Source organism: Sus scrofa, chromosome 5 (assembly GCF_054392235.1).
Source record: "Sus scrofa isolate SSC_HxYL_T2T_F1_AM1 chromosome 5, Sscrofa_HxYL_maternal_Yorkshire_Landrace_v2.0, whole genome shotgun sequence".
Classification (NCBI taxonomy): Eukaryota; Metazoa; Chordata; class Mammalia; order Artiodactyla; family Suidae; genus Sus; species Sus scrofa.
Genome location: NC_139387.1, coordinates 37713327 through 37739025, shown reverse-complemented (window position 1 = coordinate 37739025; position 25699 = coordinate 37713327). Strand labels below are relative to the sequence as shown.

The window sequence follows — 25699 nt, the reverse complement described above, 5'->3', positions numbered from 1 at the left end:
AAGGATCCGGTATTGCTGTGAGCTGTGGTGTAGGTCACAGACCGAATGCAGCTCAGGTCCCACATTGCTGTGGCTCTGGCATAGGCCGGCAGCTATAGCTCGGATTAGACCCCTAGCCTGGGAACCTCCATATGCTGCAGGTGCAGTCCTAAAAAGACAAAAAAAAAAAGAACACAAATTGACCTTTCATAAAATGCTGATTTTATGTGCCTTATAAGATGTTTAAGAAAAGTTATGTTTAATAGTTTCAATTGAATAAGTAACCTGGAGCATGATGTACCAGTTGGACAAAACAAATTAGATGAACACTCAGCCATGACCCAATCTTGGAAAAAAATAAGAGCGGGGTAGAGGGGACTCTTAAGAGTTAGATTATGACCTAATATATAACCAAAATATAGACACATAAAATAATAGAGACCTAAATAAAAAGATACACACCAAACATGTTAAAGGTGTATTATTTATAAAACCAAAAAATGGAGGAACAGTCCTTTAATGAACCAGTGATAAATGGGTATGACACAAACTGAGAAATATCATTAACTCAACACTCCTGGGCTTGAGGTTAAAAATTGGTACTTCAATATTGGAGAGGATAATCATGTGATACCTGGCCTTTCTCCCCTCAATGGAATTCTTACTGCTTTTTAAAAATCTATAGTTATCTGTGGGTCCTTATTATCACCCTAATACTTCAAGACATGCTCCCATTTGAATAGTAATGGTTTTCTAATGGATTACTTTTTTTTCAACTCTCAGCTTGATACTTGTCTTTTTATTTTATTTATTTATTTATTCATTGTCTTTTTGCCACTTCTTGGGCCACTCCCATGGCATATGGAGGTTCCCAGGCTAGGGGTCTAATTGGAGCTGTAGCTGCCAGCCTATGCCAGAGCCACAGCAACACGGGATCTGAGCCGTGTCTGCAACCTACACCACAGCTCACGGCAACGCCGGATCCTAACCCACCGAGCAAGAGCAGGGATCGAACCTGCAACCTCATGGTTCCTAGTGGGATTAGTTAACCACTGCGCCACGACGGGAACTCCGATACTTGTCTTTTTAAATGACACTCCAAAACAAGGTACAACAGCCAGTATTAAAAAATGCAAATTTTTGTGCATTCCAAATTTTGCACACATCTAAATTTTGTTATGTCCCATAAGATAAAACAACAAGCTTTGATATACAATTGTAGACTAGGAGTTCCCGTCGTGGTGCAGTGGTTAACGAATCCGACTAGGAACCATGAGGTTGCGGGTTCGGTCCCTGCCCTTGCTCAGTGGGTTAACAATCCAGCGTTGCCGTGAGCTGTGGTGTAGGTTGCAGACGTGGCTCGGATCCCGCATTGCTGTGGCTCTGGCGTAGGGCAATGGCTACAGCTCCGATTCGACCCCTAGCCTGGGAACCTCCATATGCTGCGGGAGCGGCCCAAGAAAAGGCAAAAAGACCAAAAAAAAAAAAAAAATTGTAGACTAGTTAAGATTAAATTCTCTGCAATTCTTTACTCCTTTGTCTTTGAACTGTCAATAGTGGATAGCAAAAGTTAAAACCTGTATTACAGGACTGTGGTGGGGTTAATGGGAACCAGCAAAGGCTGCTGAAGCCCGCCAAGCTTATCAATAGTGGGGAGCTAGAACTGTCACCACCTCTAGGTTAACAGTGAGGGTAAAGGGAAGTGTGGTTTCTAGGACCTAGGGTGTAGTGGCAGGAGAGGGCCTCTTAACCAAGCCCCTCTCCCCAACAAAAAACAAAACGAAACCAAAAAACCCATCTCTACCACCAAAATAACAAGACTTTCATACTAAACAGAGTTGCCCCAAATTTTAAACAATAATTTTTCAAACTGGGATAAAATATACATAAGATTTACCATTTCAACCATTTTTAAGTATGGGGTTAACAACAATCTGTCACTGTCCTCTTAATACCTTTAACTGTGTAGCAGGATGATACTATACAATGTCAATAACCTTTTTTTTTCAACGATCTTTTTTTAGATTATTTTCTACTCTAAAAAATTGTGAAAGCATCTGAGTATGTACAAAAATATGTATTTATTAAACACGTATAGAGGAAGCCTAAAGGTACAGACACTATGATTCATCGTTGTATCATACATTGTGCTGAGATTTAAATTTTATTTGCTGACAGAACAGTGACAAAGATGTAACAGATCAAGTTGACTAAGATTATATTTTGTGAAGTTTCTTTAAGCACTGTGGTCCGGGAAAAGAAGGATCTGGATTTCTCCTGAAATACTGTCTTTGTGTAGTGTCCTGGAAGATCAGATCTATCTAAGCCAAAAGTTCCTGAGAAAATTTAACCAAAGTAAGGTCTTAATGCTGCCAAGCAATTGATTTTAAGTATCTGGCATAGAGTAAACACACTAATAAGTAAATTTTACTATCTACTCACTTGAACATTTCATCATTCAGAAGTTTGAAGAGAATAATATTATCAATGATGATTTAAAATCCACTGTAAAGGTGACCATTCAGGATTTAAAAAAAAAAAATACTAGATGTTAATCAATCTTTTATTATCTACCTGATAGGAAGCATTACATTTTTTAAACCAAATATAGGAGTTATACAATTTCCATAGATGGAAGTATTGCTAAATAATCTCCTTTAAATTAAAGCCCCTGTAGTTCCCATCGTGGCTCAGTGGTTAACAAATCTGACTAGCATCCATGAGGGCACAGGTTCAATCTCTTGCCTTGCTCAGTGGGTTAAGGACCTGGCATTGTTGTGAGCTACGGTGTGGGTCGCAGATGCGGCTTGGATCTGGCATTTCTGTGGCTGTGGTGTAGGCTGGCAGCTCCAATTCGACCCCTAGCCTGGGAACCTCCATATGTCGCAGATGTGGCCCTAAAAAGACAAAAGACTAAATAAATAAATAAATAAGTGCCCCTAAGAGAGCTTCTATGAATGTACTGCTCCTTAAAGCCATTTAGATAATACCCACTGAGGTAACAGGTGAATGGGCCCCAATGAAAGAAAAGAATTTTTTTTCTCAAAATGGATAAACCTACTCTTGAGGATGCTAGAAATAAGCTATGACTACAAAAAACAGTATTTGAGTTTCAAAGTGACTGCTTTAATTACAGTCTGTTAATACTAACTTCAAATAAGGTGACTATGTCTTACTAGCAAATTCTGAGGTAGTAAAGGATTAGCTAACAAATTTGTAAGAAACCTGTAATGATGCAGGAAAGATATGAAATAAGTATGGGAAAAGCCAGAGAATTAAGCCTATATTCAACTATATTTGTTTTATTACTATATTAACAATGTCTTACCTTGTAGATTCCTCTTCTGAGAAAAATAGATAAAATTCTGTCCCTAAAAAAAATTTTAGGTAGAAAAGTTGAAAATTAGTTTCAAACAGAAAGTCTTTTGAAAATGAAAAGTTACAAAATATTAACATAGTACATTCGGATTATTATGACATTTGGTATTACCAAAGCTTAAGAGACATTAAACCTCTAATAATAAAAAGTACTTTATAAAAACATATGATAAAATTTATTATTCTGTTATAAAAATACTTATTATTCTACTATCAAATCATTTTTGCTAAGTAATATAATATGAGTGGCACATTTTCATATTCTAAGACATCAATACTTGATTGAGTTTTACTCTTACCAAGATTTGATATTCTGAAGGGTACTTTTTTAGGTATAACCTACATATCATAAAATTCATTCCTTTAATGTGTAAAATTGAGTGGTTTTTACTATATTCATAAACTTACACAACCATCATCATCTAATTCCATAACATTTTCATCATTCCAATAAGAAACCCTGTATGGAAGGGTATTTTTATTCCCAGGAAGAAACAACTTAAATTTAATTTTTTTTTTCTTTTTCAGCTGCACCCGCAGCATACAGAAATTCCTAGGCCAGGGGTCAAATCCAAGCCATAGCTGTGACCTATGCCACAGCTGTGGCAAATGCCAGATCCTTAACCCACTATCCTTAACTGGGCCTGGGATCAAGCTCTCGCCTCAGCAGGAACTCCTAATACATTTAATTTTAAAAGATGTATAAGAAGCATACTCTTTACAACGCTATGATCAAAATTATTTTTAAAAAAATATTTAGAACAGGAGTTCCCGTCATGGCTCAATAGTTAACGAATCCAACTAGGAATCATGAGTTTGTGGGTTTGATCCCTGACCTCACTCAGTGGGTTAAGGATCCAGTGTTGGCATGAGCTGTGGTGTAGGTCACAGATGGGACTCAGATCCTGTGTTGCTGTGGCTGTGGCATAGGCTGGTGGCTACAGCTCCTATTAGACCCCTAACCTGGGAACCTCCATATGTCACGGGTGTTGCCCTGGAAAAGACCACAAAAAAAAAAAAAAAATTTATAACAAAGACCAGCAGGGAAAACAAATATCCAAAAATTATAAAAGTGGTTGTATTTGTATAGTGTCATTACAGTGACTCTTTTTGATACATATCCTCTAAAGCTATGATTTTATAATATTACTTTTACAGTTCTTAAAAAGGTATAGCAAAGACATACATTTCCTATAGCTATATGGCAGAATTTATCTACAACCCAAAGGAAAAACAAATATAAGTTGACAGTTGTTTAAAAATCCACTACATTATTTTATCAAACATTTTTCAAAGTAGATACAATAAGTATAAAGTTAAAAAAAACTTTTTTGGCCACACTTACTAATCTGGTTGAAAAGCCACAGCTGCATCTTACTTTATGACAAATTGACTGTTTCATCACTTTTGCATCTGGGCATCTACTTCTTAATAGTCATTTCTGAAATAAAGATATAGTAATTAAGAACACATTATAACAAAAACATAAAACCTTTAAGAATAATTACCTAAATATCAGTGACTAGAGGGAACTATCAAAACTGTTCTTGAGCAACCTTCTAATAAAAAACATTAACAGGGTTGAGGATGAGGTGGGACAAACCATAATTATACAGTTATGTTACACATACTTAGTATAAAAATCTATAACCTCTTCAGCCCTCATCCCTTTAACCCATTGGGGTCTTGCAATTCCTAAGGATGCCACTTATAGACTGGAGAAAGAAAACAGGAAGATGTGGACGAGGAACCCCAAAATTGCATATAAAAACAACGAATTAACTGCATGTTTATCCTGCTTGTCTATTTCTCCCTAACATCTACAGAAAGTAAGATCCAGAGGAGATTTTTGTCTGTGTTATTTACTGTTATCTTTCAGGAACCCAAGATAATAATTGTGATAAGCACTCCACAAATATTTCTTGAAAGAATGAATAAACTGATTTAATGTTTTTTGGGGTTTTTTTTTTGTCTTTTGTCCTTTTAGGGCTGCACCCTCAACATATGTAGGCTCCCAGGCTAGGGGTCTAATTGGAGCTACAGCTGCTGGCCTATGCCAGAGCATAGCAATGCCATATCCGAGCCACATCTGTGACCTACACCACAGTTCACAGCAATGACGGATTCTTAACCCACTGAGTGAGGCCAGGGATTGAACCCGCAACCTCATGGTTCCTAGTCAGATTCGTTTCCACTGCATCATGACAGGAACTCCTGATTTAATGTTAATTGATGAAATATTTAACTTTCCACTGCATCATGACAGGAACTCCTGATTTAATGTTAATTGATGAAATATTTAACTTGACAGTATGTCAAAACAGCAGTCTCAAAATGACATTTCCTCCAAACATACACCATTCACATCAATGCCAACTACATCATTGTACTGTTTTTCTCCAATAAACAAAGCTCATAATTAAAAGACAATTTAATAAGCCTCACCAAATTTAAAGGGATAGAAATTATTTCAAGCATCTATTCTGACCACAATGGCATAAAACTAGAAATCAACCACAGGAAAAAAACAATTGAGTGGAGACTAAACAACATTCTACCATAAAACCAATGGGTCAGTGATGAAATCAAAGAAGAAATTATAAAATAGCTTGAGACAAATGACAATGAAAATACAACCATATAAAATCTAGGGGATGCAGCAAAAGCAGCTCTTAGGGGGAAATTCATAGCAATATAAGCCTTCCTCAAAAAAAAAAAACAAGAAAAATTTCAAATAAACAGCCTAAGCTAATACCTAAAAGAATTAGAAAAAGATGAACAAATAAAAGCTAAAGTCAACAGAAGGAAGTTTCAAATAATAAGGATCAGAGAGGAGATACACAAAATAAAGAAAATAGAAAAAAAAAAATCAGTAAAACCAAGATTTGGTTCTTTGAAAAGGTAAAAATGAAACTGACAAACCTCGAGATAACCAAGAAGAAAAGAAAGACTACCCAAACAAACAAAATAAAAAAATGAAAGAGGAAAAGTAAGACCCAATATTGCAGAAATACAAAAAACATAAGAGAACACTAGGCACAATTATACGCCAACAAATTTGACAACCTAGAAAAAATGGACCAGTTTTTAGAAAGATACAGCCCACCAAATCTGAATCAAGATGATATAGTCTGAACAAAACAATCACTAGAAGTGAAGTAGAATCTGTAATAAATAAATTAAAGAAAACTCCCAGGGTTTTAAAATGTCTTTAAGGCATTAGCCTGCTATGGCCCACGTTGCTTGGCAAAATAATAAAGCTATCTTTTTTTCCTTTACCCGCCCCCGCCCTCCCCCAAAAAACTCCCTGCAAACAAAAGTTCAGGACCAGATAGCTTCACCAGGGAATTCTACCAAACATACACCAATCCTTCACAAAGGCTTCCAAAAGACTGAAGAGAAGGGAACACTTCCAAAGTCACTACACTGATACTAAAACCAGACAAAGACACTACCAAAAAAGAAAAGTACAGGCCAATATCTTTGATGAACCTAGACATAAAGATTCTCAATAAAATATGAGCAAAACAAAACCAACAAAATATAAAAAAGATCACACACCAAGACTAGTTTAGATTCATACCAGGGTCACAAGGATGGTTCAAAATATGCAAATCAATGTGATACACTGCATTAATAAAAGAAAAGACAAAAATCACTTGAGATGCAGATAAAAGCATTTGATAAAATTCAACATCCACTCATGATAAAAAAAAAAAAAACTCTTAACAAAGTGGGTATAGAGGGAACATATCTCAACATAAAAGAAAATAATTATAACAAACCCACAGCCAACATAATACTCAATGGGGAAAAGCTAAAAGCTTTCCAGTTAAAACTGGAACAAGACAAGGATGTCCAGGAATTCTCTGTGGTGCAGGAGGTTATAGATCCAGTGTTGTCATTATAGTGGCTTGGGTTGATGCTGTGGTGTGGGTTTGATCTCTGACCTGAGAACTTCCCCATGCCATCAGCACTACCAAAACAAAACAACAACAACAAAACCCCCACATAGATATCCACTCTCACCACTTCTATACAACATAGTATTGGAAGTGCTCGCCACAGCAATCAGACAAGAAAAAGAAAAAAAAGGTATTCAAATGGGAAGGGAAGAGGTAAAATTGTTATTATATGCAGATGACATGATACTATATATAGAAAACCCTAAAGACTCCACACAAATACTACTGGAATTAATCAACAAATTCAGCAAGGTAGCAGGATATAAGATTAACATACAGAAATCGGTTGCATTTTTTTACATTAACGATGAAATATTAGAATGTAAAAAAAAAAAAAAAAAAATGGAAAAAAGCCCCAAAACTTAGGAATAAACCTGACCAAGGGAGTAAAAGACTTATATACTGAGAACTATAAAACATTAATAAAGGAAACTGAAGATGATTCAAAGAAATGGAAAGATATCCCATGCTCTTGGACTGGAAGAATTACCACCCAAAGCAACCTACAAGTTAAATATGATCAAATTACCTAGGATTTTTTTTCACAGAACTAGAACAAATAATCCTAAAATTTATATGAAACCATGAAAGACCCAGAATTGTCAAAGCAATGGAGGAAAAAGTACAAAGCAGATGAAATAACTCTCTCAGACTTCAGACAATACTACAAAGCTACAGTAATCAAAACAGTGTGGTATTGGCACAAAAACAGATATATGGATCAATGAATACAATAGTGAGCCGAGATGAGCCACACACCTAGAGTCAATTAATCTTTGACAAAAGAGGCAAGAATATACAATGGAGAAATGATAATCTCTTCAGCAAGTGGTGTTCGGAAAGCTGGACAGTCTCACATAAATCAGTGAAGTCGGAACACATCCTCACACCATAAATAAACTCAAAATGGCTTAAAGACTTAAATATAAGACATGGCACTATAAAACTCCTAGAAGAGAACTTAGGCAAAACATTCTCTGATATGAATCATACCAATGTTTTCTTAAGTCAGTCTCCCTAGGCAACAGAAATAAAAGCAAAAATAAACAAATGGACCTAATCAAACTTTAAAATTTTTGCACAGCAAAGGAAACCATAAACAAAATGAAAAGACAATCTATGGACTGGGAGAAACTATTTGCAAATGATACAACCAACAAGGGCTTAATTTCCAAAATATACAAACAGCTCATACAACTCAATAGCAGAAATACCAAACAATCCAATCAAAAAATGGGCAGAAGATCTAAACAGACATTTCTCCAGAGAAGAAACAGAGATGGCCAAAAGGCACATGAAGAGATACTCAGCACTGCTAATTATTAGAGAAATGCAAATCAAAACTAGGAGGTACCACCTCAGACCAGTCAGAATGATCATTACTAAAAAGTCTACAAATAACAAATACTAGAGGGTGTGGAGAAAAGGGAACCCTCTTACACTGTTGGTGGGAATGTAAATTGGTGCAGCTACTACTGAAAACAGTATGAAGTTTCCTCAAAAAATTAAAAATAGAGTTGCCCTATGATTCAGCAATCCCACTCCTGGGCATCTATCCAGATAAAACTCTAATGCAAAAAGATACATGTACCCCCAATGTTCATAGCAGCGCTAAATGCACTAGCCAAGACATGGAAGCAACCTAAATGTCTACTGACAAATGAGTGGATAAAGAAGATGTGGCATACACAGACACCACACACAATGGAATACTACTCAGTCATAAAAAAGAATGAAATAATGTCATTTCAGTGACCTGGATGGACATAGAGATAATCACATTAAGTGAACTAAGAGAAAGACAAATACTACATAAGGTCATTTATATGTGGAATCTAAAATATGACACAAGTGAATTTATCATACAGAACAGAAACAGACTCATAGACATAGAGAAAAGGCTTGTGGTTGCAAGGGGGAGACGGGTTAGGGAGGGATGGATCAGGGGTTTAGAACTAGCAAATGCAAACTATTATATATATGTATAACTGAATCATGCTGCAGTACACCAGAAGCTAACAACACATTGTAAACCAACTATATTTCAATTAAAAAAAAATTATTTTAAGATAATCAAGGAATTTCCACTGTAGCACAGTGGGGTAAGAAATCAACTTCATCTTCTCGGGTCGATGACAAGGGGAGGGTTCGATCCCAGGCTGGGCGCAGTAGTTTAAAGGATCCGGTGTTGCTGCAGCTGTGGCATAGGTCAAGGTGCTGCTCAGATTCAATCCTTGGCCCAGGAACTTCTAATTGCCATAGGTGCAGCCATAAAAAAAAAAAAAAAGACAATCAAGACAAGGTTCAAAGCTTCAAGGAACAAAACAAAGGCTTATATCACTTAGTAATTCTATTACTGCAACCTCCAGGAAAGACTCCCAAAAAGGGAACTGCTGCATGTGCAATTTTGCTTAATACTGCCAAATGGTGAGGGTGTGGGTCTTTTTCTTTTTTAAACATATATGTTCCTTGAGGTGCTTGCTGTAGAGACAGCCAGGAATATAAGAGAAAATCTTTTTTAAGGATTGAAAAGTTGATTAATCTCAATAATAACCCTCAAGAAACCCAGTAATAATACCACCTCCTTCTCAATCCTGAAGCTGCATCGGTATTCCACAAAATGCTATTATTTTTGTTAAAAATGGGGGGGTATAAATATTATTACAGAATTGCCTTTTTTTTTCCCCCTGCAACAAAAACTAGCGATAAATAAATAAACAAAGGGAGTTCCCATTGTGGCTCAGCAGGTTAAGAACCCAGCTAGTACCCAAGAGGAGGTAGGTTCGATCCCTGACCTTGCTCAGTGGGTTAAGTATCCAGCGTTGCTGTCAGCTGCAGTGCAGGCCAGCAGCTAGAGCTTCAATTTGTCCCCTAGCCTGGAAACTCCCATATGCCACAGGTGCGGCCCTAAAAAACAAAACAACAACAACAACTAGCAAAATAAACGCCATTCCCTTTCTTTCCACTCCTTTAAGGATTTGTTCGGGATTACATTATAAGATTCCAAGTCATCTTGGGAAAAGTTTAACTACTTTCAAGTTTATCTGTTACCTTTAGACACCATGACCACCAGAAAGAATCAAAAGAACTCAGTAACTCTAACATGACTAAACTAGCAATGACATGGTAGAGATGTTTGAACTTAATTATTTTTCTTTAAACAAACAAACTCCCCCCTGGGCTAAGGCCTACTCTGCCTTTTAAACATCCTGTGTGTGTGGCTGGCAAGCTTTAGAATCTTAAGAGAGATAGCCAGGGGACAGAGAAAACAGCAAGTGTGACTCAATGATCATATTTAATAGTCTCTGAAGACCAAAACAAAGATACCAGTTCTGGCAAGAGTTCTCCAGAAATACCCCAAAACTGACTTATCCACATACCTTTCATCTGAACAATCTATTTTCACTTAGTTTAAGGCTTACAAATCATTTGTTATGTGCCTATCAGATCTTAAGTACAAAAATAAACCAAAAGTATAATGAAAACAATCAGCAAGCGTTCTACGAGTTAGATGATGAACTCTAACATTAAAATCTGCTTTGTTTGAAGAGGGAAGTGAAGAGAGCTCTTAAATAGTGTTGTGGAGAAATGCCCCCACTCATTTGGAAATCAGACTTCAGCAAGTTCAACCACTTGAAAGCAGGCTCACTAGTGATATTAAAGCAACCTGTACTGAGCAACTTCTGTGTGCCAGATATTTACATTAGCTCACTTAATTCTCAGCACTTCCCTATGGGGAAGGTATTAACAAGACAGAGTGGTTAAATAACTTGTCCAAACCAGAAAGAGACAGCTCTAGAATGCAAAATCTGTTTTCCTTTTTCACTGTTACTACAGTAAACTGGAATGAAATTATTTATCATAAATACCACACTTGCCCCATAAGGGTAACAGGTAAATCCAGACCATTCATTTGAGAAATATGTTCTGTTCTTCCAAAGCTGCTTTAAATAAGAAGACAAGAGGAAGGCTCACCACTATACATTAATAGGAAACGTAGCAACAACAACAACAACAACAAAAAAGACAAAAGACAAAAAAAAAAAAAATAGGAAACATAGCCTTCGGGATGAATCAGAAGAATATGCTACATTTAGGTCTAAGGGAAACTGAGGAAGAGTAAGCTAGACAGGGCATAGCTCGCTAAACTAGTATCCATTCACAATGAATAAACTGAAGTACCTCTAAGTGATTAATGGCTACTATACATGCTCTAAGAAGTCAGGGGGGAAAAATGTGAGGATTTAATAGCATGGGGAACATAGGTATTTACCAAAATAGTTCCTACACTTTTTTGGATGTTTGAAAAGCTTCTCTTTCTCTCTTGATATATAAAGAGATACATACATACACGTACAAACATGAAAGTATTTCACTAACTCCTTAAAATTTACAATAAATTATCAGAGCTATGATTGTTAACTTTATTTTCCGCAACATTCTCTCATGTGGAACACCTTAGTTCCTAACACTATGGAATAACACTTATTGACTTCAGGTCTTTATACTCAACAGAATCTGATTTTTAACATGTCATTAATCAGGAAATATTTTGGAGGAATATTTTCTTTCTAAATTCTAAACTTAAGTTGTTTCTAGATGTACCCACTGCCTATCATACAATAAAAGTATCACACCTATTCTGAAATAAAAATCTCAAGTTCTCTTGTGGTTCAGCAGGTTAAGGATTCAGTGCTGTCACTGCAGCAGCTTAAGTGGCTGCTGTGGCACGGGTTTGATCCCTGGCCCAGGAACTTCCACATGCCTTGGGAGCAGCTCCCCACCACCAAAAAAGCAAGGTTATTACTTAACTTTCAAGACACCCTACCCAGGAAACGTGGCCTTGTAACATATACTAATGTTCTCAGTATTCTGGGGAAAGTGAAGATTCCTTGGAACAAATTATCCCCGTCGACTGAAAAACATGCCATTTAAACAATTTACTGCTTTATACAGAGCAGAGACTCAACAGGTTGATGATTTAAAGTTTCCTAAAGGCCTAAATATATATGCTAGTCATCTAAATACTTGATTGTGTCCTGGGAATTTTCAGCATAAACTAACACTTAAAAAAAAAAAACACAAAAAAAACCTCCCTGATAATCTCAAATCATTGCACTGATAGTTAAGAATGGGGAAGAGGAGAGTAGGAGAGGACACACTCTTCCAGGACACCAATTATAAATAACACAGCCTTCACCTACAGCATTTGCTCTTTTGTCCTGTATTTTAACAAAATGGGAGTGTATAATACATGGAATATGTATTGCTCCTTGAAACAACGACACGCATCTCACCCTACAGTTAGTGTTTTGTCTCTTTCTCTCTCTCCTTTCCTTCCTTCCTCTTGCACACACTATGAATAATTGTTACTCTTCAAACTTTTGTTTTATATACAAACATGCTACTCACATTCTGCCCATGGCAATAAAATGTATTTAATAAGAAATAGCAGGAGTTCCCATCGTGGTGCACTGGAAACAAATCTGACTAGTATCCATGAGGATGTGGATTTGATCCCTGGCCTCGCTCAGTGGGTAGAGGATTCAGCATTGCCAAGAGCTGTGGTGTAGGTCACAGACGCAGCTCTGATTTGAGCCCTAGGCCTGGGAACTTCCATATGCCGCAGGTGGGGCCCTAAAAAGCAAAAAAAAAAAAAAAAGTAACATAACATCTTAATATTAAGGTAAATTACTTCCTGGGTTAGTTTTCTTCTGTCTTCAAAGAGAAACATACAAATCTAAATATCACAGGGCCTGGAGTTTGACTACTTTACATGAATTTTAATACAACACACAATAAAATAAACCATATGGAGAATAGCTTGCTTATTAAAGCAGATTTACTTTGATTTTTATTCTAGGAACTTGAGTTTCTTGAATACCAAATGACTTCGGTATTTGATAGTCTCCTCTTGAAGATGCTGTCGTCACATGCATGTGTCCCAGACTGTCATCTAACTGGCATTAACTTCCTCAAAAGTGGAAACAACTTCTAAAAAGCTCACTTCAGCTCTTTTATTTTTGAAGGGATAATCAATAACTTCGAAAAATAAAAGTGGCACTAGAAGAGTTACAATTTTTTCCTAAATTCCTCCTTTAGCTGCTAAAAGGAAAATACTATCTCCACTCTTTAGTAGTTTTGGTAGGCTCTAAACATTTTTCAGCAATGTAATAGATTAAAAATTTTCCCCACAATCGAACTTGAATTTCTCATAATAGGCACTGTACAAAGGACAATGAAAAAAGGAATGATCAATGCCTTCAATCAGTTTCCAGCAAAATGAAAGTAGAATTCATATCTCATCAAAGAGTCTTCAGCAAATCCTTATCCCAAAGCACTCAATATAGGCTATATTTGTTGGCTCTGAACCACAGCTATGAAATACTATTTCTCCTAAAATCCACAAAACGTTCAGTTACACCCATCAGATAATTCAAAGGATTTCAGTGGCCCTCTATAACTTAGTCCTCCTTCATTATACATAAAGACATTGCTTAGGATTCTACATTTAAATGGCATGTAGAGAAAAAAAATGGTAAGAAGGGAGGGTGAGAAAGACAAACCTCATAAATTTGCAGTATTAGAAATAACAGAACAGAATTTTTAAGAGTAGAGGAAAAAAAGAACCTGTGAAATCATGTTATATTTTACAGGGTGAAGAAACTGAAAGCACCTTATGAGCAAGGAAAGAACTCAGGTTCACATTATTTTACCCTAGAATTACCCATTCCAACCAATCTAAAATAGGTGTTTGAGTTTAATACATACATAGCATATGTCATGTTGAAGAGTTTAAATGAATGTGTGAATTCTGAGTACAATATATAAGTTAAGGGAAATTAGAAATGGCCTATGTATCCTTCAGAGATGACGGAATCCTAATAAGTAATCTGATCCCTTGCTACACACCTTTAGGACAGTCTGTGCCGGATGGTACACTGTTCTGGCCTAGTATGGCATTTCTTACTTGGATGACTAATTAAATTCACCATTAGCTAATGTTCATAAAGCTAAGAAACTGTGTACATGCCAACATCCTGATTCTGACTTGGTAGCTTAATTAAAAGGACTAGTGCCCAGGAGTTCCCGTCGTGGCGCAGTGGTTAACAAATCCGACTAGAAACCACGGGGTTGCGAGTTCGATTCCTGGCCTTGCTCAGTGGGTTAAGGATCTGGCGTTGCCGTGAGCTGTGGTGTAGGCCGCAGACGCGGCTCGGATCCTGCATTGCTGTGGCTCTGGTGTGGGCTGGCGGCTGCGGCTCCGATTGGATCCCTAGCCTGGGAACCTCTATATGTTGGGGGAGCGGCCCTAGAAAAGGCAAAAAGACAAAAAAAAAAAAAAGACTACTGCCCATGTGAGGATCGCTGGTCCACTAGAGTAGTTCATAAAAGAGGAGTAAATCTCAAGGTAGTGTAATAGCAGAGTACATATATAACATCAACTGCATTTATATAAAAATCCATTGTATACAGCCTGCACTGGACCAAAACCAAAAAATTCATAGAGAAATAAGAGTTCTGAAATTTAAATTTATATTCTAGGAGAGATCCAGTGAGAATAAGGACAAAAAGCATAGTATATTTAATATTAAAAATGCATTACTTGGAGTTCCCATCGTGGCGCAGTGGGAATGAGTCCGACTAGGAACCATGAGGTTGAGGGTTCGATCCCTGGCCTTGCTCAGTGGGTTAAGGATCTGGCGTTGCCATGAGCTGTGGTGTAGGTCACAGACATCGCTCGGAGCTGGCATTGCTGTGGCGTAGGCTAGCAGCTGTAGCTCCAATTAGACCCCTAGCCTGGAACCTCCACATGCCATGGGTGTGGCCCTAAAAAAAAGAAAAAAAAAAAATGCATTACTTAAAGAGAACAAAAATCACTGATTTCATGGAATTTACTTTACATGAAGTATTTTCTCTAGCACCCAACTCACATTTAGATTGTCTACAAGAATATGTGTGTGGAAGGGCTCTTGATCTACTCAATTTCACAACAATTACAGCTGCCCATTTAGTCCCAAAGGCACAAGTGTATAAATTTAAAATGCAAACTGGAGTCCCTGTTCTGGCTCAGCAGGCTAAGGATCTGACATTGTCTCAGTGAGGATGCACATGTGATCCCTGGCCTTGCTCAGTAAATTAATGATCTGGTGTTGTCATGGCTGTGGCGTAGACCACAGCTGCTGCTCTGATTCAACCTTTGGCCCAGGAATTTCCGTATGTCCCAGGTATGGCTGTAAAAAGAAAAAACCAAAAATAATAAATAAATAAAATGCCCCTGGTAGAGGCTTAAAACTTAAGTTTTAAAGAAAGTATTGGTTCTAACTTAAAAAAAAAAAAAGGTCTCAATGACTTTCTTAAAGCAGAAGAGGTTTCACTGTTTTTCAACCTACCAATACAAATAACAAAGGATATAAAGGATGCTGCTTGTAAAACAACATGTGTGTGTCCCACCAGTCCTTCCATGTACATTTGTCTTTGTCTCTCCCTCACCCAGAGCTGTGTGTGTGTGTGTGTGTGTGTGTGAGAGAGAGATGTTTCTCCCTCCCTGCCTCAGACTTGGTCACTGTATGTCCCCTCTCCTCCTTAATGACCTCTCTTACATTCAATAACTGGCTTCTAAGCACTGATACTCAGAAAGAAAGCATTTTATCAGACTGTAGCCTGTGGCAAAGTGAATTAGAATAATAGCCACAAAATGAAAAAAATAAAAAAATCATTTGATTGAAAACAGATAAAATTAAAAGCCATTTCCTTTAAAATGCCTAAATAGATAGACATACCATACATATGATTTTAATAAACTTAGTAGAGTTAATCTAACAGATTTATTTATATGATTTTGAGTTAAATATACTGGGGAAAGGAAATATGTATATATAGATTAAAAAGTCAGTTTAATAGAGCACTTACGAGCACAGGCTTTGGAATCCGCTTTGAGTTGGTCCCAACTCTGCACTGACGAACTGTATGATCTTGGACAGGCTACCTACTCTCTCTTGGCCTATTACCTCATTTCTAACATTGTGAGCATGGCCTGCAACAATGCTTGTAAGACAGTAAGCATGGTGCCTAGAACATAGTGAGGGCTCAGCCCATGTCTTTTTGTCTGCCTAGCACCTGAACTTCCTAAGTTTGGGAACTTTCCTACCTTATAATTTCAGGAGGTCACAGAGTTTTCCACATCTAAAATTTAAGAACTAGTGCTGTAAAATTGGGTTGTGATGATCACTGTACAACTGTAACTGTAATAAAATTCATTGAAGCCAAAAAAAAAAAATAAAATTTGAGAACTTCATACCATCTTATGATTTCAAAAAGTTTGACACTTTTCTGCATGTCCTATACATCCAGGACATGAGCTCTGCCAAACACACTTTCCCAGCCCAGAGTAGGAATGGGCAATTAATGAGCAAGAGAAAAAGAGACCAGAAGGAATTCTCTCATACTAACAGTAGAGCAAATGTAGGAAGGTCAAGTCTAGGGCAGAGGTGGCAGCACTTAAGAGTTATCCAGGGCTAGCAGTGCCACTGGGGCAGGCTGTGGCGTCTGTCAGTCTGTCTCTAGATGGTACTAACATCCTCATGGGAATCATTGTGCAATGTGATTTTGGGCATTGTTTCTAGCCGCTTAGCCCTAATGCAGTTCTCTCAACTCTCAAAACAATTTGATGAGCCACTGAGCTTTATCCAGTATCCTTTTAAAATACATGATATGCTTTAATTGGTTTTTACTGCCACCAAGAATTCTGACTGACACATCAGGTAGGGGTAACATCCATTCTCACCTGCCCCACCCCCACAGGGGCAAAAAAGACTCTATTTTAATTTTTTTATTAAAGTATAATTGATTTACACTGTTGTACCAATTTCTGCTATACACAAGGTGGCCCAGTCATATATATACATATTCTTTTTCTTATATTATCTTCCATCATGGTCCTTCCCAAGAGACTGGATATAGTTCCTGCCAATACACAATAGGACCTCACTGCTTATCCATTCTAAATGTTAGTAGTAACTCCCAGTCCATCCCTGTCCCTTTCCCCTAGCCCTTAGCAACCACAAGCCTGTTCTCTAATAATCTCCCCAAAGAAATATAAAAAGTAATGTTCACTTTCAACCAATGGATTTATCCTGTGAGGTCCTGGAAATCTTATTTTTATAAATTTTGGATAATGATTTTCTTAATTTAGAATATGAGAAACATCTAATCAATTTTAGATTTACTTCAAAGGAACACAGTCGAGGAGAAGTGACAACACAGGAAAATACCTATATATGCAAGGAGTCTCACTGAGGTCACAGAAATTATCCCAACATGCCTGAAACCATTCTCAATGTATTCCCAACAGCTTTTTACCCAGCAAGAGCTTTTGCACTTGAGTTCTATAACATAGAAGTCCCTCCTCTTCCTAAGGGTTACTTTAAGGTCAAAAAATTTTAAACTATTATCAAAAGGCCTTAAATATTCCTATTCTGTTTTAACAAATAACTCAGTAAAATATCTGTATAACAGATTCTCTCTTAGCAGAGCAAGTCAGTGCCTGATTACCACATGCTGATTTTTCTGTATGTAAAACACACTCCTCGGTTCCCTGGTGGTCGAGTGGTTAGGACTTGGCCCTTTCACTGCTGTGGCCCGGATTCAATCCCTGGTGTGTGGCCAAAAAAAAAAAGGAAAAAGAAAACACACTCCTCTTCCTCTGCCAGATCTCTCTACATAGCAATTTTATAGTTCAATAATGCTTTTTCCACTGTTTAGAATGGTAAAGCTCAAATCCATTAACTTTATTACTTGTCAATATAAATGTAATATAAGGTTTGTAGAGAGTGTGAAACTGGGGGGCAAAGTGGTTTTTTTTAACCTCAGAAGATAGTTACCACATAGAGTTGAAACAGTGTTTTAATGAATAAAAGAGCAACCTAAACAAAATTAAACATCGCTTTTTTAAAAAAAAAGTGATGGTCTTTTCAGATTAAAATTTAGAAAAAAAAGAATCAAGCATTTAAAAATGTATACTGACATCTAATCTATACCTAACATATTAAAAATTCAGCAGAAAAATAACCTGAGTTTTGGCAAAGATCTGTGAAAGAAAAAAAAAGGCCATAGAATGTCAGGGCTTATGACAATCATATATTAGAGCCATGTTAAAGGGCAGAAGCCACTGACCCAAGAAACCTATCTTCTGATTCCTAACTGAGTGATGTCATTAAAACATCTTCAGCTTTTCCTTCAAAGAGCGTCAAAATGAAGTTAATTGTATATCGTGTGGTATTAATTCCTAGATTTAAAATAACAAAAAGATTACTAAATCTAAGATAAGTAATTTTAAAATTCAACTGTTAATACTCTTTTTAATAGAGTTCTGATTTATGGTAATTTATAAATACCCTGGACTTATCAACATAAAAAAAAAAAAAAATCATGAAGAAAGGTAAAATCTTTTCATAGTGTCCATAAGTAACTCCCAAGATGTGTAAAATCATTTTTGCCTATGTGCTTACCAGTTATAATTTATTGGTTGTAACTTCTTGGATGCCATCAGAATATAACTCACACTAAACACTACGAATTTAAAATGTATGCCACTTAACAACAATAAAATATTTTTTTCTAGTTATAATCTACCGTCCCTGAAACGACACCATAATACATTATGGAAAGGTTCCTTTGTATTTGGTTTCCTTATACTAAACATACCAGGAGCTTTCTACTCAGGGGAGTAAGAAGAAAAAATTAACACAAAATCAAACTCTTCTTTAAATGAGACATGTCCAAGTCAGCCTAAAAAACTAGCTATATTAACATTTCATGAGAGGCAAAGGAGATCCAAGGCTAAAGAACTAAGGCTAGCTCTGGATTACTACCCTGCTATGAAGAGTTATTTATGCTATGAAACAACAGTTAACAGCCAAAACAGTGTAAAAAAAAAAGCAGCAGCAGCAGCTAAGAGACTCCCCATCAAAATAACGTGCAAGAACAAAAAGTACAGGAAACTCAAGAGAACAGGGAGAAGATATGTGCACAAAGAGACAAAGAAGGTGTATAGCAAACAATGGAAAACTCAAGGCACACTTACTGCTATTTCCCCCTTTTCAAAAAACTGGCTGACACAAACAACAGGTGACAGCTCTGTAGAGATTGGCAAAGGGCTCCAAACCTCGAGATGGCTATTACAAAGCAATAGGAATTATCAGACCAAACAAAATATTGCCATTTCTGGTTTAGATTGAGTGGAGGAAGATTATGGAGAAGGAGGGAATGAGTGTATGGAAAAACAATAATAGCAAGAGCCACAAACATTTACTGAGATACTTCCTTCATTTTTAAGGTTACAAATACTGTTTCACTTAGTCCTCAAAAAAACTTCAAAATTACTAACATTATACACAGTGTGTAGATAAGAAAAAGCTGAGGTTTACAGAATTTTAAACAACTAACTTGACAGAGTCATACACACAATCAGTGGTGGAACTGGGGCTCTAACATGGACCTGTGTACTTTACCTAACTCCTTTTAACGGATCCGGCTATTCAACTCACCTACATCTATCTATCCTCCTATGTAAATCTATCAGAACAGATTTCTTAAAATTAAAGTTTGATAATTTAAGTAATAGCCTGTTTCTAACTGAAAGTCTGGAAAATATAATGGATGTATCAAAATTCCTATCTTTTTTATTGCCTCTATAATTAATATTTTAATGAACGCCTTGTACATAAATCTCTGTGCACATTTTATTCCATTTATAAAGCATTACAAATGGAACTCTGGGTCAAGGCATGTGAATATATTCTGCCAGAACATCTGATTTTAATATAACTGAATGATGAATAGATTATATAGCTCCTTAAGAAAAACGACTGTGCGTTATTCTCCCTTATCCACAATGCCTAGGCACGTATATAGCGTTTCATGACTGCTGAATGAGTGGAAGTTTCTCTTCCCTTAGCACAATCTCTGAAGAAAGAAATAGGGAGTTCCCGTCGTGGCGCAGTGGTTAACCAATCCGACTAGGAACCATGAGGTTGCAGGTTCGGTCCCTGCCCTTGCTCAGTGGGTTAACGATCCGGCGTTGCCGTGAGCTGTGGTGTAGGTTGCAGATGCGGCTCAGATCCTGCGTTGCTGTGGCTCTGGCGCAGGCTGGTGGCTACGGCTCCAATTAGACCCCTAGCCTGGGAACCTCCATATGCCGCGGGAGCGGCCCAAGAAATAGCAAAAAAAAAAAAAAAAAAGAAATAGAGCAGGCTCCCAAATTGGAAGACAATTATGCCAACTATCAAATTCATCAATGAGCTACATAAAATTCTTTCTAGGGTGAGAAGAACATGAATATTAACACTGCTGTTCAGTATTTCCATGTGTTTAAAAGACACTGGAGGGAGTTCCCGTCATGGCTCAGTGGTTAACTAATCCGACTAGGAACCATGAGGTTGTGGTTTGATCCCTGGCCTTGCTTAGTGGGTTAAGGATCCAGCGTTGCCGTGAGCTGCGGTGTAGGTTGCAAACGCGGCTCGGATCCCGAGTTGCTGTGGCTCTGGCGTAGGCCGGCAGCTACAGCCCCAATTAGACCCCTAGCCTGGGAACCTCCATATGCCTCAGGAGCGGGCCTAGAAAAAGACAAAAAATAAAAGACATTGGATATCTTATAGTATATTTTAAAAATATAATATTTTAGTAGGTATGTAACACACTGCAGACATTATTTTTTCCAGTTTATTATCTATATACCTTAATCTGCTACTGTCCATGGAAATCAGTTCTGAACATGTTCATATAGAAAATTCAGAGAGCTAAATAGTAACCAGATTTGTTATTTTACTTTGACTTTCTATCAAAAATCATCATCTATTATCAAGTTCTAATGATATTATGATATAATGACAATATCAATGTCCCCATAGAGATGTCCCCATAAAGATGAAGATTGACTACAAAACAATCTGCCAGCTGGCACATCTAGCACTTTAGACGTATTAATTTAATCTTTACATGATATTATTATTATCTCTATAAGTAAAGAAACTGAAACAGAGAGCAATCAGAAACTTGCTTAAACTCTGGCATTCTGGCCACACTTCTAATTACTATACAGAATTGACTCCCAGTAATAAGAAAAAAGCACTTAGTTTTCCATGGATACTAGTGATACAGAGCACAATGACAGTACGCTTACCAGAAAACAGAAAATCAAATTCAATCAATCCAGGTGGATTACTTATTCATTTAACAAGTAATTATTTATTATCTTTGTGGGCCAAAAACTGTATCAAATTGTGGGGTATTCTCCAAACCTTGGGAAACACTAGGTCTAAGAAAGATGGAGACAGATCAGCATAAGGGTAGATATCTAGTACAAACAAACAGATCTAACCTGGTGAGAAAAAACAGAATTATTCAATTGGGTCATGACACAGAAAGAGTAATTAACTCTGCCTGGGGCACTCAGAGGAGTTAGTTACACAGAGGAGGAAATACCTCAAGTGCACTTTGAATCACAGACTTCTACAGAAATTTGTAGTCTGTCTCCCCAGATCCCTCCCCACAGAAGGGCCAGGTTCTCACTGCTATGAAAACCAGTGCAGTAGCACAGAACACGTCTCAGCCCAGCAGAACCATCTTAGGTTTGCTGGAGGGGAGTATGGGGTTACATACAATATGTCTGAGTGGTCAAACCACTGTCAACACAATGGCAACCAGCAATAAGAAGGAGCCTATTTATAAAGCTTAATTTTATAGCCAATATAGCTACAAAACTGCCTTTATTTGTTTGATATACCTATACTTAAATCCCTAATTTTGTAAATGATTTTTACTTTTTCCATTAATAGTCGGTTTACAGTGACATTCCTAATTTTTAAAAGAACTAAATTTAAAAAATAATAAGGAATGTTGGAGGGAAAACAGACCTTCAGTTAAGCATGACTGACCCTGACTCCTCCCTGAAACCTCACCTTAAAAAGCTAAAGGGATTTTTAGAAGTATAAAACCTATAAGGATGAGAGAATGGGAAAAGACAAAACAGTAAATGAGAGAAGTCAACAATACTGTGGAAACCAGAAAGGGAAAAAAGAGATAACTAACCTCAATAGACTAAGAAAGCTAGAATTTAAACCTGAGAGAAGAAGCCATCAAGATGCAAGCTGATAAACACAGAAAGTAGAATAATGGTTGCTAGTGGGCGAGGTAGTTGCTAAATGGGCAATTACTGTTTCACAGGTACAGAGTGTCAGGTGGGGATGATGTAAAAGTTCTGGAGATTGACAGACAATGGTGACCACTGCTACCTAACAATGAGACTCTCTTTAATGACACTGAATTGTATACTTTAAAACGGTTATAATGGTAAATTTTATGTTACATGTATTTTACCAATTACCACCACCACAAAAAAAAGAAAGCAGCAGCAAGTTGACTCATGCTAGAGAGATTCAGGTATTGGAAGCATGATGCAGACAAAAACCAAGGTGTGGCTAGAAACAAGATGACTGGTGGAAGAAAGGTTCACTTTAGTGGCCTCACCTCATAAACCAATCTTCTCCCCATCTCTGGAGAGGGTGGTCCAGAGACCCTGATCTTTGGAACACAAGTCAAAATTGAAAGCAAAACAAAATGATTACTGAAAAGCAAGAAAACTATTTGAAAGTCCGTATTCCAAAGAGGAGACAGAAGGCTGTCTCCAAGAAGAAAAAGGAACTGACAAATTACCTGATATGTCCAACCATACTAAAAGGTGTTTCATATTTGTCAGAGAATTAAGACTGAATTAAACAGGCACAAAGTACATAAAGTTTCAAACTCACATAATTATTTGAGAAAACAGTAAGTTGGACAAGAAAGGAAATACAATCATAGTGAATTTTGTGATAGAGGTGTGAAAAAATCCGCATAGTCATAGTAATCTAAATACTAAAGAATTTACCCCCCCAATCTGATATCCTATAAAAGGAAGATGAGAGAAAGGGAAATATGTATAAATGTTTGCAGGCAGCAGAGAGAATAAGATGACTAATACTCATTTTTCTTAGAAGGAAGTGAGTAGCTACCATCTGAAATGAAAAGCCAACGAAAATCAGAACTGACTTTGAAAAATAAAGGCAAGTAAGAATAGCTGCAAGAACTGAAACTGACTGCCTCTAAAGGCTGGGAATTGGAGGTGAGATGAGGAGAGACGGAGTCCTGGTGTTTTTATAAACCTTGAATACTATCTGACTTTTAAAACTATATTATGTACAAAGATCACTTTCATTTTAAAATAAATAAGAATTTAACTTACAGAGGCAAAGAAGATTGTCATAATATTATTAAAAAGATCTCAAATTGTCTAAATTGATGATACATGATTCTTTTCAAACTTTGATGTTTTTGGTTTTTTGGCCCCACCCACGGCATATGGAAGTTCCTGGGCCAGGAACCAAATCCAAGCCGCAGCTGCAACCTATGCCACAGTTGCTACAATGTGGGATCCTTAACCCACTGCACTGGGCCAGGTATCAAACCCACACTGCTGCAGAGAGAGACAACACTGGAACCTTAACCCACTGCATTACAGTGGGAACCCCCCAAACTATTATGTTAACTTTCTGTAATTCAGTAATACTGAGGTCAATATGCTGCCCTGCCCTTGAACGCTGCTGGGCATCATCAAAACGAGGCTCCAATGGGAGGAAATGGTGCTGAAAATGTTGCCCCCGACCAGCCTGCTAACCCACCAGCTGAGAACACAGTTGTGGGGGGAAACCCTGATGTCCAGGATGACAAGACAGAAGAGGAGGAGGAGGAGGAGGAGGAAAACAAGGAGGAAGAAGATGTAGCTAATGCTGACAACGGGACCCAGGACAACATGAACTGGAATGCTGTAGAATGGGACCAAGCTGCCAAGGGCTCACATGGAAAAGAACTCTGGAACTTGACAGACCACTTCTTTTTCTGCATGTCTTCTGGGGGGCATCTTTAAACACACTGTTCATTCCTCTCTTTGTGTTATTGCCCTTAGCACACTGGTCATTTCTCCCTTGTTGGTTTGAGATTTGAAGACTATATCCAAGCATCTCATTTTGAAGGCCTAATCACAACCAGAACTGGGTATATACTTCTAGCAATAACGATTTGTCACGGCTTGGCAACTCTTGTTAAATTTCATAGGTCTCATAGCTTGCTTGGAGTCTGCTATATTGTTGCTAAGGTCTCTTTGTTGGTGGTAGAAATTGGGAGTGTTCCCTCTCATTTGTGGTTGGTGGCTGGTGGCTGGATATCTGTTCCCTGGAAATGTTTGATGTTACTCTGAAGGATCAAGAACTGAGTTTTTAGTTGGCTTCAGAAACTACCATGTTTGTGCACTGACTAGTGGGAATGGTATCTGTGTTCTTCTTTGCCTCCTTCATTCTGTTTTTGGTACTTCAACCCAGTATGTTGTGGTTTCTAAGGAATCTGAATGATCCAAATTTCAATCCAGTACAAGAAATGATTCACTTGCCCATCTACAGATATCTCTAAAGATTTATTTTGAAGGTGATTATCTGCAGTTCCACTGTCCTCTTGGTTCTTTGGCTACCTAGATGTGTAATTAAGAGTCTGCTGCTTAATTTTCTTCCATATAATGCCATGCTCTATAGCGATGATGACTAGCCATATAACGGCAGTGATGTTGCCGGTGGCATGGATGCCACAGGGATGCAGAATGATCTTCAGAAGGCTAAAGGGTGGTCCTTCATGATAATGTGAAGATTTTGATAGTTGTGTGCTGCTGGCTGGAGTTGTCCTGCTTCTTCTGTGGCTCCTGTTTGAGCTTGTTCCTCTCCTGAGGGTTGCCTTGGACCAAACTCCTCTTTTTCACCTGTTGCAGGACTGGGCACCTGGAACCCTGCACACCAAAATCACTGCAGCGAACTGAAGGGTCCTCAGTGGTGGTTGAAAAATGTAATTCAGCAGGTTTGTGCAAATGGCATCCAGAACACTGACTTTCACTATACCATTCGGAAAATGGCAGTGCCAGTGATCTCTGTGCTCTTGCTTTCCCTGTGTGTACCTTACATCAACGTGTCCGACATCATTCCTTTACTAAGAGTTACTGCAGAAATGCAAAACTTGGTCCACCTGCAGTTTATCCATTTTTACTGAAGGCTGTGGTATTGGTGGAAAACTTATCTTCACAGGTCTGCAAGTTTAAGCACCTTTATGAACATATTACAAATGACAAGTACCTTGTGGGCCAACACCTCCTGAACTATGAATGGAAATCAGGCAAACAGGCGCATCTCTGCCACCTCTACAGTAATTCCAAGATAAAGAGGTTACTTCAACTACCTTAACCTTCCCTTTGCCCTCACATGTCCTTTTTTTGTGGACTTCTCTCTTTGGTGATTTTTTTC

The 25699-nt window shown here is 37.6% G+C and overlaps 1 protein-coding gene and 2 pseudogenes across 15 annotated transcripts in view; 2 read left to right on the top strand and 1 right to left on the bottom strand.

Moving 5' to 3' along the window:
• Window positions 1-25699, bottom strand: part of FRS2 (fibroblast growth factor receptor substrate 2) — a 127714-nt gene that overhangs the window by 61767 nt on the left and 40248 nt on the right. For 12 of the 15 annotated variants that reach the window (XM_085024645.1, XM_021091058.2, XM_021091057.2 and 9 more), the window contains 2 exon segments: window positions 4703-4798; window positions 3308-3350 (listed from right to left, as the gene is read on the bottom strand). The exons of 1 other annotated variant lie outside the window; for it this stretch is intronic. The gene's annotated coding sequence lies outside the window, so the exon portion shown is untranslated. 15 annotated transcript variants of the gene reach the window in all.
• LOC110260580 (E3 ubiquitin-protein ligase MARCHF6 pseudogene) lies at window positions 21489-24950 on the top strand (annotated as a pseudogene).
• Window positions 24949-25639, top strand: LOC146403333 (E3 ubiquitin-protein ligase MARCHF6 pseudogene; annotated as a pseudogene).